The sequence below is a fragment of the Pygocentrus nattereri genome, chromosome 12, assembly GCF_015220715.1.
Source record: "Pygocentrus nattereri isolate fPygNat1 chromosome 12, fPygNat1.pri, whole genome shotgun sequence".
In the NCBI taxonomy this organism is placed as follows: Eukaryota; Metazoa; Chordata; class Actinopteri; order Characiformes; family Serrasalmidae; genus Pygocentrus; species Pygocentrus nattereri.
In genome coordinates this window covers 3,230,976-3,244,161 of record NC_051222.1, presented here as the reverse complement: position 1 = coordinate 3,244,161, position 13,186 = coordinate 3,230,976, and positions in this window count along the sequence as shown.

Here is a 13,186-nt window from a genome sequence, read left to right as displayed (position 1 = left end):
AAAGCTCTAAAAATCTGCTGCAGCACTACTGAAAACCAGCCTGACTGCTGCACTGATCTCAGAGTGGGGCTTCAATGAGTTCAACAATGTTTTCTTGTCAGTAGTTTGAAAAGGCAGTCAGGATTAATGTGATGACTGTACTGAGCTGAGTGGTCTTTATCCCTGAGGACAATTTGTCAATGATTTCTGAAGAAATTCAAATGGACCACTGAGAGAAATTAAGCTTCTATCTGCTGATCTAAGGTGGTCAACTCCCTGCATTGTTGGTTTGGCCCTTTGATTGCTGACCATATGGTCAGCAATATAACCCTCCAGGGTGGCAACCATCAAGGAGTGTTGATGTTCGCCATCCTTGCAGGGAGTCGGCACCTCTGTCCTTTTGATAGGGTAATCACCATCCCCCTGTTTAACCCCCTCTTCCTATCACCCTCATCCCCCTCTCATTCCCTTGCTTAACCCCCCTCTTCTTATCACCCTCATCCCCCTTGCTTACCCCCCCTAAAACTCCTTTTCCACACCTTTATCCTCCTCCCACAACTTCCAGTGTTTATAAGGTTCTCCTAATATATCCCTAGTCAGACTGGCTGTGATAGACTGACTGCAATCCACTAAGCTGTGCCCACATTTCCTGTGTGTCAATAAAATCAAGTCTACGCTGAAGGTCTCCTGACTTCTGATTCCTGAAAGCTGAATTTCTAACAACTTGGTGCCGTGACCCAGATGGCATACTTAAACCTGCTTGGTGAGTAAACGTCATTTCGAACCAAAGAGAAATTCTGGTTTTATAACACGGAGAAGTCAGTAAAGTTTTACCGGTTGTCACTGATAAAGAAACCTAGTGTTTTTTGTGGCTGTTATACCCTTTGTTTCAAGGGAAGTTTATTTGTCACTGATAAAGAAACCTAGTGTTTTTTGTGGCTGTTATACCCTTTGTTTCAAGGGAAGTTTTACCGGTTGTCACTGATAAAGAAACCTAGTGTTTTTTGTGGCTGTTATACCCTTTGTTTCAAGGGAAGTTTTACCTGTTGTCACTGATAAAGAAACCTAGTGTTTTTTGTGGCTGTTATACCCTTTGTTTCAAGGGAAGTTTTACCTGTTGTCACTGATAAAGAAACCTAGTGTTTTTTGTGGCTGTTATACCCTTTGTTTCAAGGGAAGTATACTTGTTTGTTTGTTTGTTTGTTTGTTTAGTTGATTGTCTCGTCACTAGTCACCTCACCATGATTTCCAAAGGCCAAAATGCTCAGAAAAATGTTAAAGATTCCTGGAAACCTCTTAACTATAAAAAGAGCACACTAGTTAGGGGTGGGACTGAAATGCCGCAGTGGACTGACTCTGAATTTGAAATGGTAATGGAGAACATAGTCAAAAAACATGTTAATAAGAAAAAAAGGTCAGAGTACTTTTCTTCCAAAGGTTTTCCTACTGATAGATTGTGGTCTCCTACAGAATGCAAAACAGCTTTGGGCTATGGGATTAAGCATGATTCTGTGAAGGAATGTCTTTTTGTGCTGGAACAATACTGGGGGTATAAACTTAGGCATATGGAGGATAAGTTAGCAGAGGCTGAAGGGAAGATCCTAGAGTTGACTACTGAAAGTAAAAAGCACAAAACAGCTTCACTGAATGCCCAAAGAACATGCAAAAAACTTCAACAATCACTGACTGAGGTTGAACAGTTACATGCTAACTGCAAACCTAAGCACCACGGTCAACCAGGTCAGCCATGCTACACAGAGGCTGAAAATCCTCCAATGTTGCATGGGCTGTACCCAGACATGGACGCATTCTGCTCACTCTCTGATGAAGATTCTGAATCTACTCAGAGTAAAGTATTTCAAATGAGACCTGTAACAATCAGATCTGCTGAGGTCCTCAATAGGGGTGGTGAAGTCAAGGAAACAAGGGTACAGATTGGCCACATTCCTTTGGATGCCGCCACATTGGATAGACTGTCCAAGGAATTTAAACATCCAAGGGTAATGGGCCTTGACTTCATTGACCTTATTGAGAAAAAGAAAAACCTTTATTCATTGCATCCTAATGACGCTGTAGCAATAGCAAGCCAGGTTCTTAACATTACTGATAGCAGGAAGCTTGCCAATAAAGTGTTATATGGTTTGGGTGATAATGGCCAAGACATTAATAAAGGGTGGGAAGCTTTCAAAGAGTGGATTAGCCACAAATGTCGTAAGACCACTGATTGGGGGCAGATAAGTAACTGTAAACAGAGAAAAGTAGAATCAGCTGCAGAATATTGTGACCGGTTTGAAAGAGTTTTTCTTCGTCATTGTGGCATTGATACTTACAACAACGATAGTATTGATTGCACCACTGAGGGTCCACACTTTGGACAACTGGTTGACTCACTGCGACCAGACCTTAGACAGGCTCTAGTGACAGCTGTTCCAAACTGGCGTAAGGTTAAATGGGGTGAGCTTAAAAGTGAACTGGACAGATTGGATCTTGACCTGGAGCCAAGCCATGTTTCAGCATCTGTACATGTCCTAACAGACAAAGGCTTCAACTCAAGTCCCAATCACAGGGTCACTAACCAGAAAAATGAGTGCCATTATTGTCATAGAACTGGTCATTTTGCAAGGGATTGTCATAAGAAACAGGCAGACAATTCTAGAAGGTATCCAAAGATGAGGGAAAACACTGCTGGAAGATCCTCTGAGGGATTTCCGCAGGATGATACAATAGGGAAGTCTTTCCAGGGTCTTTCACATGACCAATTCTCTATGTTAATTAAGGCAGTGCAGGGATATACAGAGATGTCAACGTCTCCGTCTGCCCTGGCTTTAAACTAATTTGCCCAGCCGCTTCTGCCCATCTGTGTGCCATCAGTAGAGTTTTAGAGAATCGCCTTTTTGCTGATGTACAAATTAGGGGACAGGATTTTTCATTTCTTGTAGACACAGGGGCTCAGGTTACTACACTTTCTGATATTGTTTGTGCATCTTTAGGAGTATCATTAACAGACAGACACATCACTGCTGAGGGACTGGGTAATGCCGGAATATCCTTAACTTTATCTACACCCATAGATGTTAATCTAGGACCTAAAACCATTTCATGGCAATTTTGGGTGGGAAAGGTTGAGAATATTCTTGGGATGGATTTTCTGAGAAAATTGAACTGTTCTTTGTCTATTAATGCTGATTCGTGTGTTTGGAACATTGCCTCTTTGAAACAATCTGATTTGGCTAATCACCCTATTTGGTCAGATGATAAGGATGACTGTGGCCTTTTAGAAATGGAACCAGTTGTTCTCACTGGTCGTCAACCTCCTTGTACTAAACAGTATCCTATCAACAAAGAGGCCTTGCAGGGTATTAGACCAATCATAGATCAGCTTGAGAAAAGAGGTATCTTGGTCAAAACACACAGTGTATCCAACAGTCCTGTATGGCCAGTTCGCAAAGCTAATGGAACTTGGCGGCTAAAAGTAGATTATAGGGTAGCTAATCAGCATATTGACAAGCTAACTCCATTGGTGGCTGACCCATCCACCATCTTTGATGGTATCCCTACAACACACAGTGTTTTTTCTGTGGTTGATATGGCTAATGGTTTTTGGTCTGTTCCATTAGCATCACAAAGCCAGCCTTGGCTTGCTTTCACTGTGGGGGATGTGCAATACCAATGGACACGGCTGCCTCAGGGTTTTCATAACAGTCCAACTATTTACCATCAAGCACTCAGAAAACACCTCTCCCAGGCTGAGCACATTTTGCAGTCCTCTGTTGTTATTCAGTATGTTGATGATGTCTTGTTGAGTAGTGAGACTGAGGAAACGCATGACAAAGACTTGAAGGCGCTTCTTGAATTTTTGGTTAGCAAGGGACACAAGGCCAGTCGTGACAAAGCTCAGTTGTGTTGTCCTGGTGTACAATATTTGGGGCAATGGGTTACCCAGGGTTCTAGAGGAATTTTGCCTGCTAGAAGCTCAGCAATTAATGCACTGTCGTTGCCAACCACAAGTTGCGAGCTTTCTTAGGCCTCTGCAACTACTGCAGACCTTGGATAGATTCTTATGCTGCAATTTCACAACCACTATACGATCTGCTTAAAGGTAAACCTGGACAACATGACCCTCTTGTACACACAGATAACACAACCACTGCTTTTGCAAAGTTGAAATCAGCCTTGATTTCTGCACCAGCTCTTGGCCTTTGTGATTCAAACAAGCCTTTCACTGTCTTTGTGCATGAAGATTGTGGTTTTATGACGTCCTGTCTGACTCAGGAACATGGTGGTATGCAGCGTCCAGTAGCTTATCATTCAGCTAAATTAGACACGGTGGCTCATGGTATGGGTCCATGTTTAAGAGCAGTACAGGCTACATATCTGGCACTGTTAGCATTTGCGCCACGGACGCTAGAGCAAATAGTCACAGTCAAATGTCCTCATTCTGTGTCAGCCTTACTCAACAATGGCCGCGTGTTGTCAGTGACAGCTTCTAGATGGGGCAACTGGCTTGCTGTTTTGACAGCTCCTAATGTGGTGATTCAGAACGCACCAATGAACAACCCTTCCTCCTTTATGATGTCCTCATTGACTGATGCTTATGAGGAAGGGGGTGATCATGATTACATTGAATTATCCAGTTCTCATCCTGTTGTTAAAGATGTCCCTCTTGATAATCCAGATTTGATTCTTTTTACTGATGGTTCCTCAACTTACACTGATGGTCAGCGTAGATCTGGATGGGCGGTGACTGACAGTCTTCAAACTTTGGCCAGTGGTAGTCTTCCTCCTTCCTACTCAGCCCAGCAGGCTGAGTTGGTGGCCCTAACTGAAGCATGTAAACTTGCATCAGGTAAATGTGCCACAATTTTTACTGATTCAAGATATACCTTCGGTGTTGTGCATGACTTTGCACATCTGTGGAGTCATAGAGGTTTTTTCACAGCTGCTGGCACTCCAGTTAAAAATGCTGACTTAGTACATGGTATTTTGGAAGCTGTCAAGTTACCCGCAGATCTAGCTGTCGTGAAAGTCAAAGCGCACACAGGTGGTAATTCTTTTGAAGCACAAGGCAATAGAATTGCAGATGAAGCGGCTAAAAGGGCATGTTTTTTACCACCAGCTAGTATTGCATCCCTCACAATACAGAGTGTAATACTAATGACATTTCTTCTATTCACAAGCTACAGTCCGATTCCCCAAACTGGGAACTCTGGACATGGCTGGACTCAGGTGCAAAAATTGCTCCATATGGTGTCTGGACCAAAGGGGGAAAATTAGTTGCACCTGAGTCACTACTCCCTTACTTAGCTACACAGATACATTCTTTAGGTCACATTGGAGTGGAAAAGATGGTAAATCAGTTTTCACATTCCTGGTGGAATCCTAAGTTCAGGGAACAGGCTAAAGCAGTTGTTCAAAATTGTGTTGCTTGTAACCAAGTCAATGTTGTTCCTCAGATGCGCAGTCCGGCTACTAAGACAGTAGCGCCTCCAGGTCCATTTCGCCATTTACAGGTAGATTACATCACACTGCCTAAATGCGAGGGAAAACAAGATGTTTTGGTCATAGTGGATAAATTTTCTCGCTGGATTGAATGTTATCCAACTTCCAAGGGCACTGCTGCACACACTGCTAAAATGTTAGTGCAGGATTTTATTCCTAGGTGGGGTCTTCCTGAGCAAATTGAGTCAGATCAAGGCACTCACTTCACTGGACAGGTAGTGCAGGCTGTCTGTAAACTCCTGAAGGTGAACTGGAAACTTCACTGTCCATACAGACCACAAGCTTCAGGACAGGTAGAGCGTGTAAACCGTGTCATCAAGGAACGACTGACTAAACTCCACAGTCAGGGTGTCAAATGGACTGCAGCCTTGCCAGCGGTACTTTGCAGTATAAGGGCAACTAGCAACAAAACAGTTGGGCTTAGTCCTTATGAAGTTGTGACAGGTAGACCAATGCTGGTTCCAGGGGTGATTGATCTCCGCAGAGCAGATGTGCATTTACTGTCAGATGCACTTCTTAATTATTGCCAAACACTATCACAAGCAGTACAGGCAGCTCAGAGTCAGGTCAATAGCGCTTGGAGCAAACCAGCTGAAGATGGCCATACAATAATTCCAGGTCAATGGGTCATGGTGAGGAAACATGACAGACAATCTCTAGAACCCAGATGGGATGGCCCATATCAGGTTCTTTTGATTACTAACTCAGCAGTGAAATGTGAAGGAAAGAAAACACGGATTCATGTTTCTCATTGTAAGGTTGTGCCTGCTCCTCAAAAATGAGTTTAAGGGCCAGTAAAAGAGGAGGTGGGTGATGTACAGAGCCTCAAGGAAGAACTATGATTTCTATTATCATGGGGGTTACCCTTGAGGTGAAGACTCCACAACACTGTGTATCACCATAACAGCCTTTTCTGAGGGACAGATACTGGGGAGCTGCATGACAATCACTGAATGAAAATCTTCAGATTTTGCTGATGAACAGTTCACTGCGTATGTTCCTTTTGTGTATTCTATAGAACCACACAGCGGAGACGGTGTCCCCATCCACTCAGAACACTGCATGGACTTCTAGATGCCTTGTTGACTCTTCAAGAAACGTGCATCTCAAGAAAATCTGCGCAGCTGATTGGAGACAAGGACGAGACCTTGAGGACGACCTACCAAGCAACAGACGCTGTCAAGTTCACCAGGACAACATGAATACATCACAAATCCAAACACTGTGCATGATCATAACCATGATCTATGGTTCAAATGCATGGGATTGCACACGCATGCCCACAGAAGACCTGACGTTCCATCATGCAGAAGCAAATCATCCAAGCTCCCTGACCTGCATCCATCATAGACCAGCTCTACCTGAAGACACCATATGTTTTTGGCACTTCTGCACTAATAAAGACTTGTAGTCATAACATAATTTTGTGATTCTCCATTAAGGAGAATCAAAGGGGGAATTGAGAGAAATTAAGCTTCTATCTGCTGATCTAAGGTGGTCAACTCCCTGCATTGTTGGTTTGGCCCTTTGATTGCTGACCATATGGTCAGCAATATAACCCTCCAGGGTGGCAACCATCAAGGAGTGTTGATGTTCGCCATCCTGGAGGGTTATATTGCTGACCATATGGTCAGCAATCAAAGGGCCAAACCAACAATGCAGGGAGTTGACCACCTTAGATCAGCAGATAGAAGCTTAATTTCTCTCACCACAGAACACTTTTCCATTTCACCTCAGTCCATTTTAAATGAGCTTGGGCCCAGAGAAGGTGGCAGCGTTCCTGGAGCCTGTTTATGTTTGGTTTCTTCTTTGCATTTTAGTTGTAACTTGCATTTGTAGATGCAGTGATGAACTGAGCCCATTCTGAGCCCATGTAGTGATTTCCACTAGAGAATTATCTGTTTTTAATCTAGTGCCACAGTTGTCAATCAACTAAAGCATTACACAACTTTACCAGCCTTTTATTGCCCCTTCCAAACTTTTTTGCAATGTGTTTGCTGGCATCAAATTCAAAATAGACATATATTTATCAAAAAAAATACAATTTTAAGGTGGACTGAAAACTCAGAATAAGAAACTAACTAGGAAACCAGTTTCCATCTCACTAACACAAAGAGTTCTATGCTATGGCCTATTGTTTGATCCAGTGCCTTAAGTAGACATAAATTGGTAGGTCTGTGAAAAAGTGGGTAGGCCAACTTAGTACATGTAGTTTTCTTATGTCTCATTCCTAGCCTATTCCAGCCACACAGTCATCACCCTACCTAATCCAACACTTCTGCTCTATGTTAATACAAAACAACAGCAATTAACTGGAAGGATACAGGATTCACATAAACAACCAGCACTGCAGCACCCTTCACTATAAAGTATGTGTCCACTTACTACAGTCATGTTTGCCCAATGAAGACGAGATAAAATTACTGAGATAAAATCAGACAACACAAACTTTAAAAACTAAACTTAATCACTGTAGGCTAAAGCATACTGCCACAGCAGGAATAAAAAATATTAATGACCCATTCATGTCGTACCTTAATGCACTGACATAATGTCAGATGTTTGCTTTAACATTTTCACAAGGCCCATGTTGGCCTTTGTAGTAATATAGCACTATACTTACAAAATTCACAGAAAAACTAATACATTTTTTCAGGTTTGGACAAGTACAAATAGTTAGGATCCCCAGTTTAACATCCCCAGTTTACCAGACTGGAGCTTCAAATTCAAACACTGGCATGGTGAACAAGCTGAAGGTTTGAGACAATGGTGGATAGCAAAAGTTGCTGTGCACTGAATGCAGGGCTTAGAAAACAAGGCGGAGCTTGGCAGAGAATGTATGATTTGATTGGGCTTAATACAGACAGCTCACACAGAAAACAAATCAAATTTCCCAAGAATTAAGATCAGTCTGGGCAGGCTCAGGTAGTGGAAGGGAACTCACCAAAGAAGAAAAAATAAAAAAATTCGAGGCCCATCTGAATTACTCAAATGCTTTAAGTTGCACCTGTATTTCATCCCTTATATGAATCATCATGAAAGAAAGAAGAAACCCGTAAACACGGTACCTATTTATCTCGGATCAGCTAGCTCAGCTAATGCTGCCTCAGGCTGGAGTCCAGCTGTGAGAGTGGATCTCAGCAGGTTTCGTGTTTGGCCTCTGATAATAACGCCGTTTTCTTTAGTTCATGTTAAATGAACACAGATGACCGTTTGGACGCGGTCTTATACCCCTCAAACCTTATAAAATGATAAATATATATAGAACACAGATCTGAGGCTAAAGAAAAATATACACAGTGCAAAGAAACACACCGTGAATCATTACATAAACAACCCAACAGAAAGTAATAATCAGAACTGGAAACAGCAGAATTGTTCATTTTCCTATGTAGACATTTCAGCAAATAACCACAACTCACTGAACTGAAAACTTCCTCTCTCTAACCTCAGTTCAGTCTGAGAGTCTGTTTCACACCAAAAGTCAAAAACAAGCAGTAAATCAGTAAAAATACCCACTAAAGCCGAGAGCAGAGTCACCTGCTTCTGAGGTCAGAGCTCAGAGTCTTTCAGAGTCTTCAGTTAGAAAAGTTCAGCTCCGTCTTTATCAGGATCTCCAGTCCTACAGCAGAGACACTCATCAGCTCATATATGATAATATCATCTGTAGTTTCTCACAGTCCACCAGCTTATTATATCACACACTCAGCTCCTCTACTGGAGTTCAGACTGAATGATAAACTAGCTGGAACTTCCTTTTGCTCAGAACCAGTTGGGGCACATTCAGTCACATTAGAGTGTGTGCTTTCTTTAGTTGCGATGCTGTAAAGGTGTAGGAACAAACTCTTCGGTGACACTCGTCTCTTGCATATAAAGATGTTTATTAGCATTGAGAGGTCGAAGTCACAGACAAGCCTTCGCAAACCAGCTTGGAGTGAAGAGCCAATTGTTTCTCTGACACATACACACATGTGTTCCCCCCTTTTTTGGGACATTTACGTCTCCAAAAACCAAGGAAGGGCCCTTACTTGCATACTTTAAGTACATGGAGTGCGAGAACGAAAAACCTGTCAGGCAGCTTTCTGTCTTAAATGTCCATCAAACAATCTAGACAGGAAAAAGTCTCTCGCGGTCCTCCTGCCCTGAGCAACCACCTATTGTACTCCATGTCAATCTTAAAAGGATGATAACAAATCACTTAAAATGTAATTAGCAAATACATTTGAAACCTCAGAAAATAAAATAAAAAAAATGTCCACCTTCCAGCTGGTCGACCCATCGGACTTTCCAGCAGACCTATCCCTGCCTAACAACCATATCCCTAGCCATCGAAAAAAGAAAAAAAACATCTGTGGTCCCAAAGTACTTACCCCATTACAGAAACATCATTCTTCAAACAGGTACAATAAACAGAATATCACCAATTATAACATAATGGAACACAAACAAATACTTGTACAGGTATATATAAACATAAAAATATGTCACACTGAAGCTCCTCCTTGACTCTGGACAGTCCATCACAGCATCGTGGTGTCAATGATGTCGTGAATAGGAACACCAAATGCATCTCTTATATGTTTCAATGCATCTATAACATTAGTTATGTTATCAGTGCTATCAGAAATTAAAGTATAACAGTCGTCTCCTGTCAAATTCAAAGCCACACAAAGACCTCCTTGTTTAGCTAAAATGTAATCAAGCGCCATATCATGTTTCAACAATGTCAATCTATGACTCTTTTGAGTATTAGACAAATATTCAAAACCTTTTATTGTCTCATTTGCAAAACCTTGTAATGTATAAGTAATATTATCAATATGATCATCCAAAAACGTCACACCATACCATGGAAATATTCCAATTCCCCACTTCTCTCCAAGATTTGTTCTCCAATGATAGGCTTCCAAGTTATGAAATTTTGCCATTTCTCTTTTCCTCCTATTTCCCAAACGACCACTTGATGAGTTCTCACGAGGAGCTTGTCCTATCCCTACAGTAAAAACTTCATACGGTAGCTTTAACGTTGCCATATAACAACAACCTGTCCATCCATATGGCAAAATATATAAGCTTTATCATCACAAACCCACCAAATGTCCTTAAAATTCCCAATAGTTACATTTCCTGGTGAAATTTGATTAGTTACCATTAAAGTTACACTCGACTTTCGCTTTGGTAAATGAAAAACCACTTCATGTAAGTTTTCCCAAGGATACTTTGTACGATCACCCAAAGTCATCATATAAGTCTTACACTCTGATATTCCCATAAACACCCCTGGACCTCCACGAGTGTTATTTGAGCAAAAACACTTGTCAGCCTGTACTGGTTTCACCTCTATTGCCTCAGGAATCGCCGTCGTCACATCCTCATGCTGATCAAGTAAATTTATGTATGGCAAATTACTTAACCAAGCACATTCTAACTGGGGTCTAAACAAATTCGATGATATAGCCATCCATCTATTTTGTGGCGAGTGTTGATGGTATAACATCCACGATACTACATAATATTGACATTTGATAGCTAATGGTTCTGGCACCGCTTCTAAAATTAAAGACCATGAACCTGGTGCTGGAATCTTCACTACACATGGACCATCCACTTTACTCACTGATCTCACAAAATGAGTCAACTGCTGAAACCATAAATTTCTCCCCGCAAATGGGTCTGCTATTTTCATTGCTGAGGAATCAAATCCATATGCTTTCCACTTAGCTTCTCTCTTCTGTAATGCATGATAATGGTCAATCATACCTTCTGATATCCAATCAGCATCAAAAAACTCATCATCCACCATTGGTTCTCTGATTTCAAAAGTCTCATTACTAGTCTTCACACTAGACTCTATCTTTAGCATAGACTTCTGAGTTACATTTACCCCCTCTTTAAATTTTAATGATGTCATATCAAATGTCTGTGTCACATTTACAGAGTTCATAGGCAACAAAGATGTTGTCTCTGTTTCATTAGCCAAAATTAGCCTTGTCCTAACTTCACTTGTAATGTTTCCTGAAGTGACAATATTAGAGGCTGTCACCATTGCTGTAGTAACATGCAACCCCTTCAGAGACATAGCTAAAGTAGTAGCCTGTATTGATGTATTAACACTCTTAGTTATTTCCTGAGCTAAAGTAGTGACCCTCATCTGTGTATTATTCACCCTCGGAGTAGTTGCTGTAAGTACTCCAGTAGGACTCACATCTTTTAACACAACTACCACCTTACGAGTTATGTGGCCTTCTCTCCACCCCTTACTAGATGGCACAAACTTAAAATGTTGCTTGAAATAAGTACATGTATATTCTCCCTGATCTTCCCATGTGACATTACGCACAAAAAGCGAACAATCATTCTTAACTTTGAACCACCTCATGGCATTATATAAAAGATACTTCCTCTGATCATGAGGAACTGCATCAACTTCAGGTCCCTCTAACAGCACATCTTCACCACGACTATTTCTCCACTGAGGAGGGTTATTACCTCCAACATTAAATCTCTCACATCGACAGGGAAGATGAACCCCTCTTCCTATTTTAGCTCTAACTACCGTCTTTAAAGGATCTGGTGTTGTCAAAATTATCTGAGAAGCTTCTGTAGTTGAATATGACTCATTTAGCAGAGTTATATTATCTAAAATCTTTTCTCCCTCAATTCTCGTACCGTTTGGGTCTAACTCTTTTCCGAACTGGCCTTGGGCTCCTCCTTCTACCTGAACCCCCTGATGCTCCTGCAGCTGAGTTACTGCCCTTTGTGGCCTTTGACGCTTCACACTCCACTGAAATAGGTTCTGCTGGTTCTGGGACATATTGGAAGTCAATGTCACCAAACCTTCTTTCCTGTCCATTAACTGCAGAGTCACTTCTGGCATCATCAGAAATGTACACAACATCATCAACATCTTCCACCCCATGGACAATCTCACCTTCTGAAATTTGACTCTAGAAATCTTTATGCATTTCGACTTCTTCACATCGTTCTGCATTCTCTTCTGACTGTTTTGAACCCTCATCATGACTCTGCGAACATGGCAACTCATCGCTTGGTGCTTTAGCACAATGTGAGAAATGATACCACGTTGGAGACCCTTTAACCTGGACTGCGGTTCCTGTACTGCGAACAACTTCAAACGGTCCCTCACGTCGTTCATTATACCACTTCCTTCTAAACACCTTCACGAACACCTTGACCCCCGGTTGTATTGTGTCCCTCTTTTGCTCATCAAGTCTCTCCTGCACCTCCTCTTTCTTTTGCCTATCAGAGACATACGCAGATATTTTTTTATGCAAGGTCTCCATATATGTAACATATGCTCGCATCTCATCTTCTAAAAGAGATAAGCTTGGACCTTTCCCACTTGTACGTAAACAAGACATTGGCATCCGCCTTCCCGTAAGCAACTCATGAGGTGTCATATGCAAATCACGCAACTCACTTGATCGGCATACCATTAGCGCCAACGGAAGCGCCGCTACCCAATTCAATCCCGTATGCTGACAGATCTTAATAATACGGTTTTTCAGAACTCCATTCATTCTTTCACAAATTCCCTGACTTTGCGGATGATAGACTGCACCAAACCGCTGCTTGATTCCTAGTTTTTGCAAAATCAGTTTCATTGTCCCATCCACAAACTCTCGTCCATTATCCGAAGATATTCGATCTGGAAGTCCCCATCTACTTATGACTTCCCTACACAGAA